Source organism: Sapajus apella, unplaced genomic scaffold (assembly GCF_009761245.1).
Source record: "Sapajus apella isolate SASKATOON/1434 unplaced genomic scaffold, GSC_monkey_1.0 scaffold50, whole genome shotgun sequence".
Classification (NCBI taxonomy): Eukaryota; Metazoa; Chordata; class Mammalia; order Primates; family Cebidae; genus Sapajus; species Sapajus apella.
Window position 1 is genome coordinate 16,204,985 of NW_022436990.1, and position 26,142 is coordinate 16,231,126.

Below are 26,142 nucleotides of genomic sequence, written 5' to 3' on the forward strand. Positions count from 1 at the left end.
ATTTACTTACTGAGATTGAATGGGCGCTCTGAGACACAGTGTGCTGTTTATCATACAGATTGGACACCTCATTCTAGATCCAAGATCTTTTCCTCAACACTGGGAGCTGTCCTTTCAGCACCACAAAATTACTGCTTGAAGTTGCATTGCAGTTTTTTTTTTTGTTTGTTTGTTTGTTTTTGTTGTTGGTTTTTTTTTTTTTTTTTTCTTTATCACTGGGAGCTTTTCTTTCAGCACCACAACATTGCACCTAGACTTTTTAAACGGCTGCCTTCCTCTTTGCACTGAAGACCAATTTCGTCTGCACTTCCAGTTATTGCTATTATCTGTAGGACTTTAAATCCTACTTCACTTCGCCCACCCCACTCTTGAAACAGTTAAATGTATCTATTTCTGTGGAAGTCATTTTCTCATTGAATGATCAGAAACAAAGATAAATTCTAACCTGTAACGGCTCATTTCGACTCATTGCTTACAATAGATCTAAGCTCTTTTTTCTGCTTATTCGACTCCTTCCAGCTTCCCATCACATCTGTAACAAACTTTTAAAATGATATTGCCACACCACCATGCACAAGCCTACCTGCACAATAGAGATAGATTATTCCATCGCATTCAGATGGTTAACAGAGGTTAGCAAGTCCTGTATTATATATTTATATCGCTTTCTAAGAAAGTGCATATTAATGTTTACTTTAAGAATGTGTAAATGGTGCTATCAAGAATCTGATAAATTTTATCCCAGTTTTTTGTGTACCACTTCTAATGTATGAGATTTATTTTTTTATTGGAAAAAATAAACAGTATGAAAGCATTAAATTGGTAGACTTTAGTAATTTAACAATGAATGGAATCCCTATGTCACAGGCCCTATCTTTCCTTGGAAATCTTAGTGGTGGTAATAGATTTCAACAAAGGTACTGATAATCATATTCCTTTTAATACATTATTATATTGCAGTCTTGATTCATATTCTGATTCCTCACTGAGCCCTTAAATAAAATTTTATTTACTTAATACTTTTATTTACTGTAAGTCTTCTCCAGGAAGGGAATTCTTGCTTTCCAAGGCCGCAATTGAGAGATGAAAATATAATTTAATACTCTTTACATCACAGGCACTATTTGAGACTAGTTACTCTGTTAGTAGGAGAAATATTCATCACTCATTAAATACAGGGAAAGCATGGCTATACATAATAATTTTGAGTGCAATACAGTCTTATAAATTTAATGTACACATTTAACTGAGGCAAACAGCCATATAAAATTGCAAATGATTAGAAAACAGGATGAACTCATTTTGCCTTTTGCTTGGTTTTTCATAAACATGAATACATAATACTGTTATGCACTGTTGTTCATAGATGTCTTTTTACATAAAGGGTAAGTATCATATTACTTTAAAAGATTATCTTTGGAAATCTGCATGTTATTTTTTGTTTCATCAGATAATGTGCCCCAATTAAATAACATTTTTTCAAAAAATGAAAGTATTAGAGAACTTGTCATGTTAATTTTGAAAACTATTGAAGTGTAGTACTAGATAGGATGTCATTCCACTGGTCTATATAAACAAAGAATCTGTTCTTGAAAATTGAAGCATTACCTTGTATAATTAATAAAGTACATCAAATCAGATTTGTAAATAAAATATTGTTTAAATCTAAAGTATTCAATATTTTGATTAGATTATTTTTTTAAAGAAAAATATTTAACGTGTATGTGCCGAATTTTTTTTAAATAGTTTTTTATAATTGCAATGGAAAGGCAATTGTCTCATTACAAAGTGGTACAGAAGCCAATACTTGGGTTACCATAGATATATAAACAAGTAAAAACTGTGGAACACGTTTTAAGCTCATTTTGGAAAAAAAAAAACAGTTCTGTAGAAATGCATATTTGTATTTGTTTCTCTAATAAATCTGCAAATAGCTTTAAACACAAATTAGTTTTAATTATTTAAATTATGAGTTCTCTTAAGTAATTTAACACCTGTTTTACCTTACATTTTGTGAAAACATTGTCTCATTGAAATGAATAGAGGCTTGTTGTGGAAATCAAGGTAGGTCTGCATTTATTCAAAAAGGTCAGGTATTTAGCATTTAAGTATGTTTACCTCTATGAAATTATTAAAGAATTTGTATGAAAAACAACACTTCTCCCCCCACCCAAATTTCATTAATTTAGCCACTGCTATATTGAAAGGACAAGTTTGCATTTGCTTTAACTCAGTACAAAACAAAGGACCAAAACAAAGGACCAGTTTGGAGGATTTGCTTTAACTCAGTATCAAATGAAAGTGCAAATTAAGTGAAATCGTGTTCAGATGGTTGATGATCAAAAGATTATTTGATGGAGATAATCAGTTTCTTTGCCTGTATCAATGAAGGAATATAGACTTTTCTGAACCACAGTGCTTCCTCAGTCTTCTCTAATGTCATTTATGCATTATGATTAAAGTTGATATCTAAAAATACATATATTTTTCTTAAATTGTGACTTTAGGCACATGCATTTGAAACTGTTTTAGGATAACATATAGTCATCTATTTCTGTTGTTAGAAATAGATGTAAACTCTCCATTTTATAAAAAATGCTTTGTAGACAATAGATCAATAGATATACTAGAATAAATATTAATGTGTGTATCTTTTTAAAGTTGTCATTCTGCTAGAGCAGAAATGCTTACCTTTTAGTTAAGGATTCGATTGAGTATTCCAATCTTATAGAACTATAAAGAGCATTCAAATTTTAATGAAGTATTTGTATTTGCCATTTTGGTGTTAGTAAAATATTTCAGAGGATCTGGCTTATGAAAACTTTAAGCATTTCCAAGAGTATAGTTCATTGGCTCATCCAATTGTATAGCATTTGATCAATAAAACAATACTGTTTCTTGTCAGTATTTTAGATAATGGGTAATTGTAACTCATTTTTAACAATTTCTATAATTTAAATTTCAAAATAATGACATCAAAATTTCTACACTTGTTATATCTTTTTCTGTGAATATTAATATAGATCAAGTCCTTAGTAGATAAATATACTGTGTAAATTGTTTTAGTATACTAAATAATATTGGATAGGTTTGATGATTTTATAGTATTTCGGTATTTTATGTTGTCTATTTTAGGAGATAAATGTTGAAAGAGGCTCTGATAAGAGGAAGCCTGTAGACCTATAGTGAGACCAATTTATGCGGAAATTGTATTGAAAATAAACCATTACTTTTAAGGTTTCAGCACAGACAAAAATTATATTGTAATTTTTTAAACATATTGGCATAATACACATTGTTATCTATCTTTTTAATAAATGGAAAAGTTAGCCATATTTTTAAGTATCTTAGGAAAAACATTCTTCATTCAATTCTGTACAGAATATATTTTGTGAGGTTCCATTACCTAGAAGAGAACATTGACTAGTAGTTCATCACTTAGGAGATACAACTCAATATTTTTAACATTTCAGTCTGCATCCAGATTACGAGTGTTTTGTTTTAAGTTTTTGTGTTTGTGAGTTCGGATTTTTTTGGATGGGGAGGGATATAGAGGATAGAGGCAATTATCAAAACTATTTGCATTCAGGCAACTACTGATTTTATAAAAAGTGATTCATAAGGCTAAATAGTTTCAATTATTAAACTTTTTCATCACTTTGTGAGTACAGGGAAAACTCTGAGGTTAAGCTTCCTGTGAAGATTGACTGCATGACTTCCAAAAAAATATTACTTCTATATGCATTACAGAGGCTTATTCTGAATCAGAAACTTTTAAAAAATCGGGGAGGAAGGCAGCAAATCACACTGCCACGTGTGTACCTATGCAACAATCTTGCATGTTCTTCACATGTACCCCAAAACCTAAAATGCAATAAAAAGTCATTTTTTAAGTCTTCAAATCTATAAAATTGAATTTTATACATTCCAACAAATAACTAAATAGAATCATTGTCTATTGTCTTTAAAAAGATATTTATAATTTGAAATCTTTAAATAATTGCCAATGCAGTTACTTCTGAATGTAAGAATTCTTACTTTCAGTGAACTTTTAAAAATTGGAGTCCTGGCACGGTGGCTCATGCCTGTAATCCCAGCACTTTAGGAGGCCAAGGCAGATGGATCACCTGAGGTCAAGAGTTCAAGACCAGCCTGCCCAACGTGGTGAAATCCCATCTCTACTAAAACGAATACCAAATTAACCATGTTGGTGGCTCACACCTGTAATCGCAGCTACACAGGGGGCTGAGGCAGGAGAATCACCTGAACCTGGGAGGCGGAGCTTACATTGAGCCAAGATCCTGCTATTGCGCTCCAGTCTGGGCAGGAAGAGCAAAACTCAATCCAAAAAAAAAAAAAAAAAAAAAATTGGAGAGGAGGCGGTTGTTTAAAAGATTTTCTTGCAATCTGCTCCCTTTAGGACCTATCTCTTTTAAAACCATTTAAAAATATCTTGAAATTTTACCCTTTTTTTAGTTAACATATTATTTTTTAAAATTTTATGCATCAGTTTTTATTTTTTAATGATTTTTTTTAAATATTAAAGTTGTTTTAAGGTTTTGGGTTTCCCCCCATTTTTAACTTTCTTAAAAGAATTTTGTATACTGATGGATCCAGTCATCATCAGTATGCATGATGTACAAACCTGGGATCTTTTTGGCGTTCGTTAGCATATGGATTTTTTATTTTTTATTATGAACAAAATCAGATATTCTAAATACCTAGTTTGGACAAAAAGGGAAGAAAAAGTAGGCAAAGCACTGGAGAATCAATCTTTTGAAGAGTGAAAGGACAACCAAGTTTAGAGATCTGAGCAAACTAGGATAATTCATTATAAGCTGTTGACCTTGTGTAAGCACACAGAAGTTGATGCCAATGTACTGTAATGCTATGTCTGTTGGGAATTTTCACGTTTTGTGAGTTTTTCAAATATTGGGTATTATTTTCAATTCAATACTATCATCATCGGGTCTCCTATAACAATAACCAAAGTTGTACACTAATTAAAGTACCAGTGAAGTGGCATGTAGAAGGTAATGATACTACAAAAACATGTTACTAAATAATGTCAGTAGTTGTGTTCTGGTATCATCCATACACCACATAGCTACAGATTGATACACTTTGGTTACTTTATTTTTCACTCAAACCCACATTACTTTCTATCCTGACATGAAGAAATCAAGGAGGAACTTTCACCAATTTATTTTTAAATTTTAAGCACAGAGTTATACCCAAGGACAACAGTAAAGAATAAAAGTACATATACAAAATTCTTTTTTTCTGAATAGTAGGACTTAACACTCAATTGAGATCATGTATTCATGTATTCTATGTGTATTCCGATTCTAATTTTGAATGGAGAGTAAATTAGTTTCACCAACAGTGGCAATGTCATGACTGATCTATGGAAAAACAGTAAAAGGAGTATAATTAAGCCAATCATTCCTCTTTTTATATAACTTCAAATGTTTAGGAAAAGCAAAGTTACAGTGATAATGTTATAATACGCATTATAATATTTTTCTTCTTGTTAGCATAAGTTTTATTGCCATTGACCTTAAGTATATTTTAAAAATTGAACTTCTCAAGTTTTTGTGGGCCTTTTCAGAATAAAAAAGTAGATAAGAAGTTTTCTTACATAATATTAGGAAAAGTATTTTCACCATTAATTCCCCAATATGTGAATAGAATAGATAACTAATATTTATATTATCTCCTGCCATGTGCAGAATGTACCTTTATTCTTTAATTCTCACAATATTATAAAATGTAGATATTAGCTTTATTTCCATTTACAAAAAATGAAATACAACTACTGAGTCTCAAGTCACTAAGATAAAATTAATAAATTGAGGATCTCACTTTACAGAGAGCAAAGATTTTAAATTTAAAATTAAAGTGATTAATGCATTAGAATATTTTTAAGCAGTAAGCAACTTTAATGCAGGTTAATGGGTTTGTTTCTAAAAAGTTGAAATAGTCTAAAGCTCTCAGAATCATAACCGTATGTCAGTAATTACATTATCATTTAAGTTAGACCTCTAGGCCTGTCACAGTGCATGTTACCTTTTGAGAGAAACCTTGAAAACTGTAGAAATAAAACAATAACTTTTATAAAAACTAAAGCATCTTACAGTAATAAACATGCAAGCAGCTGGAGTAGCATGGTAGGGATATATGGAATTATTTGAAATAAATCTGTATCCCATCTGTCCAGTGGATTAGTTGTGTGGCCCTAGAGAAAATTCATTTTACTTCATTTTGAGTGCACACAAGGTGCAGTGTATTACATGACTTTAAATCTGTTTCTAAGTGCTATTACATTTAGAAATGTTTTGTCACTTGATAGTTTGTCTTTAAAAGATAAGCATTTTCTCAAACTATCAAAGGATGTATATAATATAGAGGAATCAAATGGTGGAACATTTGGTAATATTTACATGGATTGAGTCAATCCTATGAAAACAAAAAGTGAGTTAATAATACATACTCAAAAAATTATTAAAATGTATTTAAGAAGTTTATATTTTTAAAACATAAAAGTAATCTACATCAATTTCAAATTGAAATAAATGCTCTAATATAGAGGTTATATGATATATGATACTAACAAATACATTGTTTCGTGAAAATTCTGTTGAGAATCTAAATTTTAAAGTATTTACAGGAGGCATTTGGATTTTTAAAATTTATTAAATCTTAAATGTACTAAATTTTATACAATTATCAAGATATAACCGTTGTGCTCTTATAGATCAAAAGGTAATATGTTATAAAAAGTGCAGAGATTACATTTTATTAGAAATCATTTTAAAATATAAAATCTAAAAGAATCTTTGTAAATTCTGCAAAAATATTTCTTTATCTGTAATTTATTCTCTTTTCTGAAAGGCAAGAAAATTAAAAAGATATGGGCAAACTCCATATCTGACATATATTGATCAATATATAGTTTATAGGATTTTTTCAGTCTCCTAATAATCAAATGCACTCTTCATATACCTCATCTTTTTTATTTGATTATCAAAATAGTTGTGAGAATCAAATTAATTGTATCATATCCAATTCTATCATTACATTCAACATATTCAGAGGTTATTTTTCTGTAGAATAAATATGAGACTTAAAATAAGTTCTAAAAGTATCTCAATTGTTTTATAAGAATTATTTTTAACACAAATTTTCTATATATTTCATGGCCAAAAATATATTATTAAAGGGAAAATATTTGCTAATATTTCATCAAATGCTGCTATTTTGTAATTGGGAAGTAGCCTTTGCCTATCCATTGTTAATAGTATAGTCATTTTTGTTTACACAAGTCTTCAGAAAAAACAAAAGTATATAATCACTGAAAATCATCTTTATAAGATATTCTGTTTGCCTTAACTTTAGAGTGACAGAAAAAAAATTAGAATTTAATGTGGCCATTCCATAATAGGAGAATTATTATTTTCTCTAAAATAATAATCAATAGAATATTCTAGCAGGAGAAAATGCAATTATTTTAATCTCAAGTGTTTTAAATAATTGCCTGTGCCTTATTCCCCAAATGAAGAAGGATATAAATCATTTTATTTTATTGGGTTTTCAGAGTTTTATTCTACCCTAAGGCAGGGCATACACAAAAAATATATCTAGCCTATAATAGATTGAAGTTAATTACCTAAGATAAATGATACCGACAATGATGCATGGTAAGAACTTAAGAGTTATAGATATGATTTCTATAATCTCAAATGAAATAAATATCAGGGTGCTATTTTTATTATTAGCAAAAGAAACTGTGTGACTTCTCTTAAGGAATTATGTTTATTACCAGAAATTTTAACCAAAGAACATCAGCTAGAAAACATAAATCCCCCATACCCAGCATGATATAGAGGAAAAGCAGGCCTTGAAATAGACAAAAATAGATTTGAATCTCAGTCTCACTCCTCCTGATACTGAACATTTGTAGACTTAGATACCCTGTATGGAATATGGGGATCACAATTACCTCAACATATAAGGATTAAATTATATGTGTTTTTGGTATACCTATATTTCAGTACTTAAACCACAAAGAAGCAAGAGGTTTTTCAATAAATATCAATATCCTCTACAAATTAAGGGAAATGAAATTATAAAATATGTTGAACAAGAGCATAGTAATATTGGTGAAAGTGCTTTACAAAATATATGAGCTTAATAGAATGTAAGATAAGGCCTTAAATTTGAAAAAATTTAGATTGCATAGACAAATGTCTACATATAAATACAAACACAAAACAGTATTAAATAAGTATTTTGTCTCACTCATTTCTATTACAATTTCACATAGGTACTCCCATAAAGTTATTACAACAGATTTTATTTAAAAATCAGTAGAATTCTTCATATCAACTAACAACAAATGGTAACAATTCCCTAAATTAATTGAAGGGTAGAATATAAATGATTATATAAAGATATATAATTATTTTAATAGTGGTTTATTAATTGATAACATGAAAATTCTTATAGGTACAAGAAGATCTTTATGAACACCCAAGAAAAACTTTTTAAATATATTTTTCCGTGTACACAAACTTCAATGTGTAACAGGAAAAAATGAAAACTAAAACTTCTAATATTCTAAAGATTAATAGAAAAATTTGCAATTAGTTAAAAGATTTACTGACATTAAGTAAACATCTAGCAATTAATTGGTTTTATTTTCAATAAGTTCAGTGAGCCAACAAGTTCGTCAGATTGCCCATTAACTAATCATATTTCAATTTAAATCTTTCATAAACCCCTCCATAAAAACCTACTGCTTTTTTATATAAATAAAAGAGTAAATAATAAAGAACTAGAAATGCATTGGTACTTGTATTATACTATGTTAAATATTAATTAAAAACTAATATTTCACCAACTTTTACGTGTAAGCACATATTATTTTATACTTCAAATAAGCAATTTTCCTGTAAACTCATTTTTAAAAATGTTAATATAGAATAAAATATTTTTAAAACACCACAGAATTTTATATTTTAGATATCTAGTCACATGCTCTATTAAAAGATAAAGGAAATTTGGTTTGTAAATTTTAAAGGTAACAAATATCTTTTAAGAAAGAACTCTTAAATGCTAATAAAGAGATTCTGAGGTATGTCTGTATTCCTTCATTGAAGAATTGTAGGACCACAAATAAAATTCTCATCATTAAAGGGTTGTAAATGATCAGAAAGAAGTTTACACAATAAGAAAAATGAGAGATAAACTTTGGCAGTCTTTGTAGGGCACATTTTATGAATAATTTCAGCTATACTCCATTTCAGAGTGTTATTTTTCCACTCATGTGGCTAATTTAAGATTTAAATAATTCAGCACAGCCCAAAACTTTTACAATGTGATCAAAACAGGACCTTAACATTTTCCAAGTCCTTTGACACATCAGCTATTTGTGTTTTGTTTCTTTACAACCCCTTGAACATAGTAGAACCAGTATCAGAGTTAATGTTCTTTCCTTAAGCCATGATAATGATTTACACAATTTCAATATTAGAAAAAAGAGTAAAGCAGACACCCTTTTAGCACTCACCACATTGCGTTGTTGATGTCTTTGAAACGTAGCTTTTGGGCAGTTAAATGCTTTGTGTTACAATTAAAAAGTTATGTTCAGCATTTCTTCACCAGGATAAGAACAGAAAGTAAGAGGTAACTTGGACAATCCCACAAGAAAAACTGACACTTCCATTAATATTTTGTGGGCCTGTGAGTCTTCAAAATATTAGTGATCGCTACTTGTTATGGAATATTTAAAACCCTTGTAAGAATATACTTTTAAAACACTCATTCCCCTACTAGTTCGATCAATCAATACCTTTGCTGAAATTGACTGTCAAGCATAGCTCCCTTGTTTGACGAAGAAGCAGCCAACATCATGCATATGATTTGATATACAAGGTGAAAATTTAAAACATGATTCAGTACTCCTTTCTGCTAAAATATGTTTAATTTATTATGGGTATAATGGATTAGTAATCACATAGAAATCTAATTACAAATCTTACATGGTCTGAAGATGTTTTTGAAAGGCATACAAAATGGAAAGACAGAATTGCTTTTTCACTCTTGGCAAGAGTTACTCATCTAAAGGATATATGTACTTAAGCACTATCTAGAGGTTAATCAAAATGAAGTGCAGTATACACAGGAGCCTTGAATCTGAGATAAAAGTATATTTGCTGCCATTAAAATGTTTTCTAGGATCAATCACAATGCAAAAAAAATCAACTAGTAGAAACATGGGGAAAGAACAAGATGTATATCCAAATGTAAGCAAGATATTATTAACTTGATATTTGAAAAGAAGTATTTAACAAATACCTTTTATTTTCATTAGATTGAAATATTAACAATAGAAATGTGAAAATTTGGTTTGCTATGGTCTTGAAAGCATTACATTGAATATTGTAATTAATGTTCAAAACACTTTTTTTCATGGTAAGAAAGGTTTTCTGAATAAAAAAGAAAATGAAATATTTTTAAGTTGAACTATGAAACCTAGTTTATTTTGTGCTTATTACTACTTCTGGTATGTAATAAGCAGTGATAATCTTCTTAATTATTTTTGATAGACAATTATATTCATTAAGAAGATAGAATAAAAAATGAATATTGTATATCCTAGATATTTACAATCAACAATTTAAAATTATTTATTAATGATATGAATTTTAATATAGTGACCAAGTTTTGTTACCATTACCAACAAATATAGATCTGAAACAGAATGTACTTTCAAAACATAAATTACATAATAGAATATGGAATTCCAAACAATCTATAACAAATACAGTAAAGATAAATGACAGATACTGATCCTAAATAAAGGAAGGCTTATTTTATCAGAATCATCAAGAGTCTATGTAGCCTTTACCAAATGTCAGAAAATTATGTTATGAAATATTTTTTAAGAACCAACTGTGAAGGGGAAAGGTAGATTTTTTTTAACCCTATGGAAATGATCAACATGCTTTAAAAGAGGAAGAGGGCAATTTTGATATTTTTGATGAAACTGTACTTTAAAGCACTTTTGTATCTCAGTCTCTGGGTGTTTAAATGGAAATTCTCAATGTAAAGTCTAGAGCCACTTTGGTTCATCAGAAATGTATTTTTTACACCTAAGGCTTGGAAGGTTAATATCATTTTAATCTTTGTTCAGACTTTTATTTCAATTTGCCATATATGTGAAGTTCATTACCATGTATCATGAGAAAATATCTTTTGTTATATTAATAAAAGAGAAAAGTCATAGCATAGAAACAAATGTGTGCGAACAAATGACCCAACTTTATTTATTTATTTATTTATTTATTTTGCTGTCTAGTTTTCTGTCCAGAAATGATGTGACCATTTAAAATTGAAACATGGGCCAGACCTATGGAGAGAAACAGCAGCTCTACACTGTTAGGGCAGTAAGAAAGCTGAAAAATTGTTCTGTGGGATACATAGAGCAAAGATGAAGGTGACAATATCAACTTACATTTGCCTTTTGCTATAGTACAAATTTCAAAACACTCTCAAATAGTTGTCTCATTTAATCTCTCATAACGCCCCTTTATTGCACTTAAATGCATTTAAATTCAACAATATAAAATTTTAAAATATGTATCATAGATTTCTATGCATTAAACAAAAAAATCAATATTATACTTTTAAATAAATTTAGTCTATAAGCTTGTTTCTCTAAAATATGCATTGCTATAAGCATTAAACTTTTTAAAGAAGCCTGAACAGAAAAAAAAATCTCTGAAATTAAAGAAGAGGAAACTTCTTTTTGTTTAATAATATGAGTGAACTTGTACTACTGAACTTAAACTAAGAGGAAAACAAAATTAACAGACAAGAATGCTTTAGGTAGACCAGTCTCTTCCCTTGGTATAAAGATCAAGTGAAGTTTCTGAAAAATAAATGCACATAATCCCATATATTCCATTCATCTGCCAACATTTAAGCTATAATGGGATACGAATTAATGAAATTTAAGGGATAATTAATAACTTTGTTTTATTTTTATCACTCCCAAACTTAGGACATTTAGAACAAACAAAATTAGAACAGAATATTTCTTTCTTAGTCACAAATTTCATTTTTAACTTGATAAATTAATCTCAGGTTCTGAATATTTGGAATTATTGAATACTGGCTTTCATCACAACCAAGAAAGATAATAATGAATGAAAACTAATTATATTTTTATTTACTTTGAATTGAAAAAAAACAAAACGTGTGTTTATTCATAATGTGAATGTCAGCCACTTTAAAATATACCAATACCTATACATACCCCAACATTGTGCTGTAGACTTAAAAAATAATTTTTCTTATATTTTTAAAAAGTTAAAAGGGCTAATTTTACTTTTGCCTATTTTATATTTTATATTTTACCTAAAATTCAGATAACACATATGCTTAATATCAATATTTAATGCCAAATGTATGAAGGTCACTTAGTTTTTAGTTTGTGTGAAGAATATACCACATGATTCAGCAACAATGGCAATAATAATATTTACATGTATAATGTATTTAAATTTTTAACCTGTTTGCTGCCTACCCAGATCAGCAGTTCTCAGAAATAATCCAGAATCTGAGGAGGTAAGTTAAAATATGTTTGGATTCCAACCTTTATGTTCTATAATATAATTTAATTACAGAGACCTGACTTTCAAGCAATGAGTAAATATCCACCATTGGCTTAATAAAATTTTAAATAACTATTGGATATTCCCTTGGCTCAAATTAGGGCGTAGACAATGGTAATCTTGCACTAAGTAGTACCCATTTTAGAATCATATATTATCTATTTAACTTCTTTTTGCTTTTTGTATTAAACAAGCCCACATTTGATGACATTTCAGCTGACTCCAAGAAGTATGACTGATTGAGGCCTGGCTCCAATTTGGTCTTAAATGATTATTTCTGCTGAATAATGGTGAAGCATGGTAGGATAAAATCTCCTGGTTGAATTTAAACAGCTGGCTCCTGATTGAGTCCATAGTTAAAAGCTTTCTAACAGTTCTTTATTTCTGTGGGGGAGGAGATTGCAGCGGTTGCTTATTGTTAGTGGCCTGTAAAATGACCGTATTAAAAGTAAATAATACCACAAAATACAAAACTCTCGCCTCCTTTAAAGGTTGCTTGCAGTCCTTGTTATGCATGAACAGATATGGAAGTTCCATTCCTAAGTATGAATATGTTGAAATGCCATGTATATATAATTGTGATATCATGTTCACATGAATGTTTCTGAACAACATCTTCATTGATTGGAAATGAAAATAAACATACGACAAATGACTGGGTGAAACACTACTTACTCGATGGCAGTCTCAAATCAGCTCACAACTACAATGGTAAGTTTTTACATGAATGTCCTTAAAACACAGGGGTCACAGAAGGCCCAGTACTAAAAATCCCTTTTAGAATCAGACTATGAAATTCTGATTCTACAAATTATATGGGTGTCCACATTTGGATTCACAAATCATCATTCCTAAAATAAAGAAAGTCACCTCATCTGAGTGTTATTACCTAAATTATCTTCATGCCACAATCCAAAATTATAATTAAGCATTAAGTTGAGATCTTCATATTGAATAAAAGTGAATATGTGTTTAATTCTTAAAACACAAGCTTATATTTTTCTCATATAAAATGATATGTTCCAACTTTGAAAAAAAATCAAGAAATGTACCTCAGTCTTTTGAGAAAAAATCTGAAAAATTTCAGGAAAAGAATAAGTTGCATTTTAAAAGGCTCAGATGGTTATAATCCTTCTAAAGAAAGGATAGTTACAAAACTAAATAAAAATATCAGCAAACAAGACCTTTTCTTTTTTATTTAGCATATTCTCTTATTATTAAGCAAAGGAGGCATCTCAGTGTAATTTAGTAATTTAGCAATTATAAAAAATGTGTTGAATTTTCATAGTAATTTTATCACATAAAAATATTTGCATTTATTTAGAGTCTCTTCAGTGTCATATTATTCCCTCGGGCATTTACCCAGTACCTACTACGTGTGTATATCTCTCTAAAGAGCACAACAGTTTCTGGATAGAACCAGACAGATAAAGCACATACCTGATAGAGCTAATATTCCAGTGGGGAAGTCAAAAAATAGACTATGAAGAGGCTAAAACAGTGTAAAGTAAGAGGAAGTGACATAGAACAGAGATAGAGAGAGGTAACTTTGCACAGCGGAGTTAGGGAAGACTACTTGAAAAAGGCAAGGCCTCTTTCAGGGAGTCACTCTCTCCATCCTGTGAGTGTGGAAGAGCCAGAGGTATTTAGTTAGGCCCTATCTGTAGATAAGGGATCTGATTTTTATTTTTAATTCAATAAACACATGCCTGCAACATGCTAGGCATTGTAATAAGGCTTGGGATTATTAAGATGAACAAGAAAAAGGTCTTGTCCAAACTTTGAAGGAAATGTGAAAGGAGATCAAGGATTTTATTATTATACTATGGTATTTGACATAATATAATAGAAGTTTTCTGTAGGATAATCACAAAATGTATAGGAAGACACAAAGGAGGTAACACTAGAATGCTAGCAGAGGGGAAAGCCATCAGGCTAAGCAAGCTCGTGATATTTTGGGGAGGACAGGTCAGTAAGTGATTAAATGACAAAGACATGATAGATTTGTGACTGGAAATCACACCTCCTGATCCTCACAATGCTTTCCAGTAATCCATACCACTTTCATAAATCTAATTGTGTAAATGTTCATTGTGACAAAATGCTTTTATTAAAATGAGTCTGTTTTGAATATTCATTATAGCACATTTATAATACAGAAAAGAAATGACTGGAAAAGTCTGAAAAGAAAATTCTGCGTTCAGTGTTCTTTGTGTTCAGAAGCTGGAATTTAAAGAGAAAGTTTATGAAAATTACGATGTCAGGTCCCACATTAATTTCAATCATCCTTCAATGGCACAAACTGAGCGGTACTCTCTTCCAATAGTCATGAAACCTAGGTACACATTGAGAAAAGTAGCAACATTTTCTAAAGCTATACAGAGTAGGGATGACTTTTACACACTGAAGCAGATTAATAATAATTTCAGTTATCTATACTGAAGGAAGAAATGTCCTACTTTCAAAAGCCAACAGCATGAAGTGTCAGCCACAACACAGAATTAGTAAGCACAGACTCAGGACTGGCAGGGGCATTGAAGAAGAGCTTATCAGTATGTGGAGTAAGCAGAGACCTTTGGATATGAATTAGAGGTGACAGCCCACTGACTCCAAATGTATTTTCCCCTTTTATCACTGCCACAGCCCCAAACATAAGACACTCTTGGGTAGGTTAAGAATACATTGAAAATATCTGTTAAAATGTAAGTTTATTGGAAACGTCACATTAAGCCATTCTTATCTTTATGCAAATTAATTTATCATATTGACTTAATGAAGGCAGAGAGTTGAATAAATAGAATCTGAAAAAGAATTTCAACAAGAGAAAGGACCAAAAAGTAAATAAGAACAAAGACCTTGCAGAGAAATACAAAATATTGGCACAGGTGTGACCTGCTTTTATCTGAATGGGGAAGTGTGAGGAATGTGTCATTAGAAAAATGTTGGTAAAAGAAATATTGGAAAAGGAACAATACTATTAACTTTATTTGTGAAGTTCCTGCTTCTATATTTCCTGCCTGATTTGTTCTTACTTCATTTCCTTTTCTTCCAAATCTTTCCATCATCTGCCTCTGAAATACTTTCTGTATTTTCTGCTTACCAAATTCCATCCTGAGTTTATATGTCTCTTTCCACACTCTTTAATCAAAAATGTCACCAGGGATGAGATCCAGTCCCAAGTGTGTGTCTTGTATCAGAACTCAACTTAGCATGATACTAGCAAAGAGAGGAAGGGTGCTTCTGTTGCCAGACAGAACCTTGTCAGATAACCAAAGCACCTATAATGAGCCTTCACCTTGGGCCTCAATCATAGATCTAGGAGGCTATCACAGAGGGGGATGAGGAGAGAAACAAACAGTAGCAGAGTGACTGTGTAATGTATTGTCCAAATCAGGCCGCTTTCAGAACTCAGAGGTGCACTCTGAATAACAAATAATGGTCTAAGACATGTACCCTGGATTTCCCAAGAAAAATGGTATATACGGTCACACTAGCTAGTATCTGCCAAGAATCAACTTTGAATCGCATACTCAGTGACAATATAAGCAATCATCTAATCACCAAAGTGAAGGCCCAAGAGTATGAAACAGACCACTGAGGACAAAGAAAAGAATGCAACAAAATGTGTGTGTGGTGTTTATTATAGTGAAAACAATTGGCCTTTCTGAAGATGGTATTTGATGCTGGTATAAAGATTTGAACAAATAAGTTTTAAAAATACTGATTAGAAGATATGACTATGTCATAAAAATATTCCCAGCTGTAAACACTGTGAGGTTCTGAGTTTTAGAAATCATGTTTATTGTTTTAATAGATAAGTCCTAAATTAAGAAACTCCCTTCCACCATCCATTTGGCTTTGGCTCAAGTTGCAGTGAATATTCATATGTGGGAGTAAAAGGAAATTAGGTTGGAATTCTGCCATGCTTCATTTTACTGCATTCCTGTTGCTTTTGGAACAACTGATGAGGAAAGCCTCTGTAGAAATAGATTCCCACCTCCTTCATGGTGGGGAAATGGTACTTAACATAATAATTTCTATTGTAACTGTGATGTGACAAATCCCCAAGGAATTTACTTGCAGTGATCAGTTTGCACACAGCTTCTAGAGTCTAGGTCAAATTTCTAACATGTGGACCAAGAGTTCCAGTTGCCTTCTTGAACGATGGCAGGTCCAGCCTTTTCCAGTGATACACCCAATATCTCTTCTAGTACTTTTCTCTGAAATATATTGTAAGTTAATTGCCTTTCTTTCTCTGTCCTACTCCCCCAACCCGCTGTCATTTATTGCTAAGTACTTACTTTATCTTTACATATTTTAAAAAATTCATTAGCATTAAAATGTGACATAGAAAACTTCCAAAAGGTTTTTTACATCAAAACCGGCTAATAATTCAGAACTAAAATCCCAGTAGGAAAGGAAATGGGACTTAGTGTGGAGAAGAGATGGCTGATAATAACTCAATAACCAGCTCTAACTTTAGAGGGCAGTGTCAAGTGAGTTATTGTATTCAGTTTCTACTGGAACAGAAAAAGTTGGAATAGCCTGAAATTTAAAAAAAAAAAAAAAAAAAAAAGTTTCCTAGTGGAAGGAACTGATTAACTGTCAGAAATATACAACACTTTTTTCATGAATGACTATACTTAGAATATTTTAAGAGCACAGACATCATATTTTCTTCTGTTTTCATAAGAATGGATTTTCCATGGCAGTAAAATGTAGTGGCTTTCTAAATTTTATTCCCAAGAGATTTTCTGCCACCCTAGTATTTTTTCAGAGTCTCTTAATATTGGATTTATTACAAAGTTAAGAAATTAAAGTATCAGCAGGAGGTCACTTTTGAAGAGGTTTTCTTCTAACGGATTGTTTCCAACGATCAGCCTATTGGTCAACAAAATCTATTAAAACCATAATATAGTAATATTTCTCCTTAAAGACAATAGCTCTGTCTCTGAGCCTTGAATATAGTAAGAATTCATTAATATTGATGAGTAAAGTCATAAGCAGCTTGAAGACGTCCCTAGAAAGTTGAAGTCAGGATATTCATCCTAGGAGGGATTAGTATCTATTGTGTATTTTATAATCTTGGACTAAGTTTATACAGGTGAGAATATTCTACAGATGACATTTCTTGCTGGTTTATACCTCTTATTATAATAATTCATTTATATTCATAGCAAATCCACTACTTAAAGCAAAAATTATCCTAAAATCAGGTATTACTGTGGTTTTCTATAGAAGTCAGAGTTAAAAGGGTTTTTAATGTTCCAATTACAAAATCTTAAGATTCTTGGCAAATATGGAGAAAGAATTTCAGGCTCATTATTCTAGTATTGCTAACAGATTTACTCTGTCCCTTAAAGCTCACTAAATTATTATTTGTATTAAGCAATTTTTAAATAGAAAAGTGTAGAATTACATAGGTTTGTAGAATGCTAGAAAAGAACATTGTAAAATATATTATTAGGGAAACAGATGTTGAAAGAGTGAATAACTTTGTGGAGGGGGAAACTGATAAGATATTCTGGTTATATAATTTGCTCAAGGTGACATAGTTTGTTCTGGAAGAAGAATAGAGGCAGATTTCCTATAGAATAGAGGCTGATATAAAGTCTAGTGGTTGAGTTTCAGTTTCTATTCAGTGACTTGGATCACAGAACTGAGAAAAGCATACTGGACAAAACAAGGCTCAATCCAATGTTGTATAATGCTGTGCTTGCCTTCCACATGTTATTTCTTTTTACATTGTGTTCAGGCTGATAATGTTTTCTTACACCTGATAGTAATAGAACCCAGGAAACAGCAATTAAAATGCTACTACAAATAATTCAAAGTGTGGCTGAGATGTGCAGATTTTTAAGAGTGAATAGCCTTCTTCTAAATGCACTTTTTCAATGAACTCTGAGGCTCTGACATTGTGAGCAGCAGCTACAGGTACCTGTGTGACCTATGCACAGGAGCGGATCCGATTTGGGTACTCTTAGAGAACTCCCTGCTATTTAAATCTGACATATATGTTCTTCAAATGTGATTGATTTCTTGTCAAGCCTAATTAAGTGTACGTTTTCATTTTTCTTATTCATTAGGTTATGTAAAATCCTGCCAAAGACCACTTAGAGGTTTTACTTTGGTAAGGCATGAAACTAAGAGGTCTCCTGATGCATTTTTGCTTCTCAAGAGAGATTTCGCTTCTTGGTAATACAGTTCATTTCTCTTCAGTTTTCCCGCCTTGTCTGGAACGCATGGTGCACAATGCAGTATCCGAGCTTTGCTGTCAATGTGGAATAGGAAGAAAGACATAAAGAGAAAGAAGGAAAGAAAGAAGGAATGGGGGGAGGAAAGGGAAAAAGGAAGGAAGGAAGGAAGGAAAGGAGGGAGGGAGGGAAGGAGGGAGAGAGGGAGGGAGGGAAAGAATAAAAGACTTGTTTGCTTGGAAGTAACACATAAGAATCATATGTTCAAAATGCTTTCAGTTGAATTTGAAACTAAAATCTGCATTTTTGATAAAGAAATACTTATCTCTCACTTCATTCCCTGCCCCCTTAAAATTATAAATCACTTTTTAACAGGTTTCTTCCCTCAGCACCTTATTTTCCCAATCTCCCCAATCTTCTTTGGAATATAAATTATTATTAAACCTTACTAATGTTTTTTTTTTAATTTTCCTTCATCTGTTATTTTCCTTTTTATTCTGAATTTAATTATGAAGAAACTCCCTTCTTACAAATATTTATAAATGGCCATATATTTTATTTTTCTTTTCTTTCATGAATGCAAAAAGGAAATGCAGATCTCATTGTGTATAACAACTAGCATATCTGGTTAGTTGTCTGTTTTTAAATGTTCAGTTGCTACCATATTTCAATAAAATAAAAAACTCCCTCTTTTCAGTGTATGTACATTGATGATATTGCACATATTAGACAGGAAGTAGAACCTTACAAAGCAGCAGCACTGATTGTGAATTAGTATAAGGAATAACATTTATAAGAAATTATTATTTTTAAGCTCCTCTTTCTCAGCATAAGGGATTTCCTATCCAAAATACATTATGAGGCCTGGCGCTGCGGCTCACGCCTGTAATCCCAGCACTTTGGAAGGCCGAGACTGGTGGATTACCTGAGGTCAGGAGTTGGATCAGCCTGGCCAATATGGCGAAACCCCATCTCTACTAAAAGTACGAAAATTAGCTAGGTGTGGTGGCACACGCCTGTAGTCCCAGCTACTAAGGACGCTGAGGCAGGAGAATTGCTTGAACCCGGGAGGTGGAGGTGCCAGTGAGTAGAGATCATGCCACTGCATTCCAGCCTGGGCGACGGAGCGACACTCAGTCTCCTCCCAACCTCCCCACTCCAAAAAAATGACCTTCGGTTCTAGTGCATTTTCAGCCCATCCCCAGGCAGAATACCCTGTCTCACTCATATTCACAGCTCCAGATTACACTGGTCCTAACATACAGCCAATGCTTAAATTGTCAATTAAACAAATGAAGAAATGAAGGAACGAACTAAAAAGTGAAACTTATTCGCTGAGGTTTATTCACTAGCATTTAAAAAAAAAATTTTTTTTTTTTACAGAATCTATCCTAGATTGATAATTGGTCTGACAACAACAGTGTGAGTTACTTTGTTCTGAGGCCAAGAACGTGGGAACACATGTAAAAGAACAAGGATGTTTAGAAACAAAACCCACAAACCTAGAAGCAAAAATATGTTTAAGGGCATTGAAACCAATTTTCATTGTAATAGACGAATCCTTTCACAGTCACAACTACACAAGAATCTTCAGTGTGGGAGAGGAAACAGATCCAGGTTTTAGAATTCATGCTGGAGTGACTGGATACAAACAAAGCCACAATGGGGCATGCAGACAGTTTTCCATTTCTATATGTAGCTGAGAGAAAGCAATGCACCAAAGAGAGGAAGCTATTCACTGTGAAAATAAAGTTTACAATTTTTAACTCCAATTAGAGGCTTTACTTGTATATAACCTTTCAGAAAAACAAGCTGCATTGTTTACAAAATGTTTAGCTTTCTTCAAGCAGCACAATAAACAGTAAGTAAACAAAAAAAAAGATGTTGACAAGTAAATGTTAAGCCCCAGCACTATGTTACATCCCAGTAATTGTACATATTGGTGGGAGCAGCAATAAACACAGTCCATCTGTCACATTTTGCTTAAGCTGTTCAGAGTTGAAGCCTCTGAAAACCCCCTTTCTCTCAGAGCTGTCAAAGGGGAATTAGGATGCAGGTATTCCTGCCCCAACTCTGCTGATAACCTGCTGTATGACAGTCATTAAATTATTTAACTCCTCTAAGCTTTAAAGTCTGGTCTCTATAGAGAGTTTAAATGATCTCTAAGAGGCCCTCCAGCTCTAGATAGTATTTTATGTTTTAGTTACAGAAATTAATTTAAAGGCTATGATATCTATGTACAGATTTACAAATAGTTAACCAAATGTGAACTGTCTTTTCTCTTCATTCTAGATTTCATTAAGAAAATTTGTCATTAGTTCATCTGTAGTCCAAACTTACCATTCCCACCTCTTTTCCTGGTTTGCTTATGTTAGATAAAGTAGCCTATTATTGACTTAATTTACTTTCAAATTTCCCCTCCTTCCTTGATTCTAAGCCTAATTTTCCTAGGAGAAATTTGTAAAACAGTTGGAATATCCTGATTCTTACTAACAAATGTTTACTAAATTTGCTCTAGTATACATTACAACTTCTGCTCATATGGTAATTGTTGCTTTTGATAACAGCCTGTCCCACAGACACAAGCAATTTAGGATTCATATAATAGAGGTTATAACTGTTATAATTCTGTTTCACTGATATTGACTATTTCTTTTAATTTGCTTTCTTTCTCAAATAAAAGGTAGAGGAATAATTCCTCTGGCATCCTGGGCTTTTGCCTTTTCAAAGTCTGTTGTTTTCTGGTTGTTTTTTTTTTGTTTTGTTTTGGTTTGCTTTTTTAAGAGACCAAGTCTCATTATCACCCAGGCTGGAGTGCAGTGGCAGGATCACAGCTCACTGAGCCTCAGCTTCCTGGGCTCAAGTGATTCTCCTACCTCAGCATCCTGAGTAGCTGGGACTGCAGGAGTGTGCCACCAAACTCAGCTAATTTTTATTTTCTTCACTTTTTGTAGAGACAGGGTCTTACTATTTTGCCCAGGCTAGTTTTGAACTCCTGAGCTCAAGCGATCCTCCCATCTCTATCTCTCAAAGTGCTGGAATTACAGGTATGAACTACTGTGCCCAGCTTGGCTGTTTAAATAGGAACAAACACACCTCAATGAGCTCAGTCTCATCTGAGGTTGATTTTAAAATACTAAGCATTATTGTCATCATAGTAATTATCATCACCATCATCACTGTTGTCATTGCTCTCTGCAAATCTCACTTTATTTTCCATGATGTTTAGAAAGCTATTATGCCGATTAGAGAAAGTGAAGTCTTTTTTCCTCGAAACACAATTCTCTTTTGGGGTCTAAGTGTCCACTGAAAACTGAGTGGGAAATAAGTGATTATATTATTTTTGATTTTGTCCTGGAACTACCCTCAAGCTGCTATGATACAAATGTGGAAAAATGACCTCATCTCAAACAAGTCATGTCACATTATCCCACTCTTTTTAAAATTTTCTTTTTTTTTTTTTAACTTTTAAGTATAAATGTGTATGTGGAAGTTTGTTACATGAGTAAACTTGTGCTATGGGAGTTTGTTGTGTAGATTATTTCATCAACCAGGTACTAAGCCTAGTACACATTAGTTATATTTCCTGATCTCTCCCATCTCCCACCTTCCACCCTCTGACAGGCCCCAGTGTGTCTTGTTCCCCTCAATGTGTCCATGAATATGCCACTCCTGAGACTAAGCCCAGATGTTTTCCTAAGCACCTGAACATGACACTATACAACTATTCTCTTTCCACCAAAGAAAAAGCAACAAAAATAAGGTTTGTCTGTATTAGATTTCATATATGACAGTCCTTCCTGATTTAAAAAGAGGATGAGAAAATTAAGAAGAAAGGATAAAAATAACAAAAAAGAAGGTTTTCAACACATGTCTTTCTTTACCTCTCCTTCCAACTGTTCTAACCACAATTGAAAGTAGGACTGTCTTTGGGAATACACCAAATTTAAATGTCTTCTGATTCTGTATTTCATCAAGGCCAGTATTGATAGAGCTTTTCCAAAATTATCTCAAAAATCACTATGGATATTCACATCCCAAGTTGCTGATTTTTGACTTTCAGTCTTGATCATTCACCAAGGCCTCCAATACTGAAGAGGTGACTGCCTGAATGACATGATTTCAGGGGCTCCATGAAAATCAGCTGTTCCAACTATACCTTAGCTCCTGCCAACATATGGGTGCTATGGTATAGAGGTCCACTTCTTTAAGAAGATTTGTATCCTTATCAACATACAGACCTCTAGCTACTGCAATAGGGCAAGAATAAGAAATAAAGGCATACATGATTTAAGAAAATTAATGCAACTTTCTTTCTTTGCTTTCATCAATCTACCAAGGATTAACGTTTTTAAATGCTACCAGTTATTTAATCGCAGTGTGTGCATGTTTGTTTCCCCAGCTAGACAGCCAAATTCTTAAGGATAGAGAATGTTTTTTCATTGTACCAACTCCTGATCCTTTCTTTTCTTAACTCCCCTTTTCCTCATTGACCAGGAGGTGTACATAACGTATATTAAGTGCTCCACAAATTGAATCGAATGTAATGGAATTCAGCCTTGATTTTTTTCAGCCCTGATGCACACCCAGTATCTCAGTAACAAAGAATATGAAATGGCCTAAAACTTGCTTTGGAGATTCATAGCAAAAGAGGTGATCTGGTATAGCTCATTGTTATAAGCCAGGTCTTGGTGCCAGCATATAGTTCTTCTCCCCAATGCTTGATTCATGCTAGGAAGAGCTCTCTTTTTTAACCACTAAACTACTGATTTGTTCCTGACCCCTAATCTATTCTAAGTTCTGAGTACTTTTAAGTTCTCCACGTTTTCTTGCACCTGCTTTTAAGATTTCACTAATAGAGGAGTATTGGACTGTGTGTCTTCTGAATGTGTCACAGATGCCCTGTCCCCATAGTTATAACAGCATAACCCAAATTTCACGTGTTGCTGCTTTGGCAAATATAAGCTATCTTTAAATGCAGGTGTGGGTATATTTCCTCCCAAGAAAAAAACACTAAAAATAATATAAAATAATACAGTTTTAAAATACCAATGCAGGCATTAATTTGGAACCACCTTTAGGGTAAACAGGGGCATAATATTTTCAAATGAATATTATTAGTATCTGGAAAAACTTAAAACTGAAGTCCCACTTCTTCGACTTCACTGGTCATACATTTTTATGTCTGTTATTTTTAGCATTTATTTCCATAATTCCCATTTAACATTGATCTGAGCTATCTGAGCCTTTCCTTTCATATGATAAAGGAAATTTAAAATAACCAACTTCACTCTTGCTGTTAAGAGTGAGATTCTTACTAATTGGGATCACCTAAACTTTTAACAATGTACTTGGGGAAAATTTAATTGATAATTAAGAGCAATTCAGATCATCACCCCAAAGGGCTTTTTAAAAATACATGAAAAGAAAGTATGACTCTTTGCTTGCATTGAAAGAAAGAGAAAGAAAGAGAGAAGTTTTTAAAAATTAAGTACACAATTAGCTAGAAAGACAGTCTTGATTGCTTAAATCAAAACATACTGTGTTACTGAGATGACTAAAATCTACCATTATGAAGGCTTGCTTAATGTATAAATTAGCTTATCCATACAATATTGTCCACCTCACCTACAGGAGCAACATTATATATGGTTATTATTGCCCAACTAAACACATGGTACAAAAAACAAAGACTATCCTCTTGCAGAAAGGCCAATTAGATCTCCCTTGTTTTTTAATGGTAAATACACAACACATAACAAGGCACTCCAGGAGAAAAATAAATGATCTCTTTATGGGTTCAAAGTATCCTTTAAGCTCATAAATTATTTGTAAAATATTATGACTTTATGTTAATTTTCTTGAAAGAAGGTTCAAAGCTTTCACCAAATTTCTAAGGAGTCGATGACTACAGATGTCAAGGAAACACCTGTCTCTTTGCACAGGAAGATTTGATGCTTGCATCATGTAGGCCAGAGCTCAGTGTCTGGGAACCACCAAAGTTGCTCTCCCTCAAGCTATTGACTGCCAAACTTTACACATCACTGGATTTTTTAAAATCAGTAGGTCTAAAATAGAACCTGAGATTCTGCATTTCAAAGAAGTTCCTAGGGAACTGCTGGCCCAGGGACCACACTTTGAGTAGCAAAGTTTGTGCATCAGGTCACATAAGCCCTTATTTAATCATAGGCTAATAAAAAACAAATAGTTTTGGGTACCCATATTTGCATCATAATGTTGGGTATTATGAGAAAAGAGAAGACACATAATCTTTGCATGAAAATTTTCACAATCTAAGTGCAAATTTTAGCTAATGAACATAAATAAGCAAATTATATGAGATTAGATATAATTATGGATAAAATTTCAAGGTATAAATTGTATGTTCTCAGAGGTTGGAGTTAAATGAAAGGAGGGCTTAACTGCCAGAGAAAATAATTAATCGGGGGAGGTAGGATTTGAGCTTGAACTTGATGGCACTAGGGGTTAGAAAAACAACAGCTGGAGAAAAACCCCACATCCAGATCTCAGCACTAGAAGTGGACGTAGGACAGTAAGAAAAGTAGCCTAATGGAAGTAGAATTAGTTTGGGGATAGGATACAAAATAAAGCTAGCTAAGAGGCAGACTTTAAGCTTTTAGGACTAACTGTAATTATGTACATTATTTCTCTCATAAAAGTTGAACTGCATTGCATAGTGTCTAGTTAGTTTTACGCATTCAGTTCGTGTTGGAAAGATTAAGGCAGTTTTTCACTTTTATGCATGTGCTGGCAATGGCACATCTGAAAGACCAAGTATAAAGCATTAACATTGAATTCATAATGGGTATGATTACACTTCTGTTGTCAACTGCAGTAACGTACTTCATTGCTTTGTTTCATTTCACTCACACTATATTCTAATATGTTTCAAAACATTGAAGAGAAATAAATTAGTGAGTTTTACAACATTAAATTGCCCAGAATTTTCTTATCACAGGATTAAAAAATATTTGGAGGGTCTTATAAAAATTCTAATAAGAATGGGTTGCATTAAATAATTTTTCTAAAATAAATGACTGTGGTATAGGGAGTAAAGAGGTGTTGGTTCCAAGCTTAGATTTTTCACTAACTGGATCTTAGCTCTCTCAGCTATAGAATAAACAGGCTGAATAGGTGGTCCTTGAGATCCTTTAAAAATATTTTGCATTAATTAATTAATTATTATTATTATTGTTTTGAGACAGAGTCTTGCCCTGTCACCAGGCTGAAGTGCAGTGGCACAATCT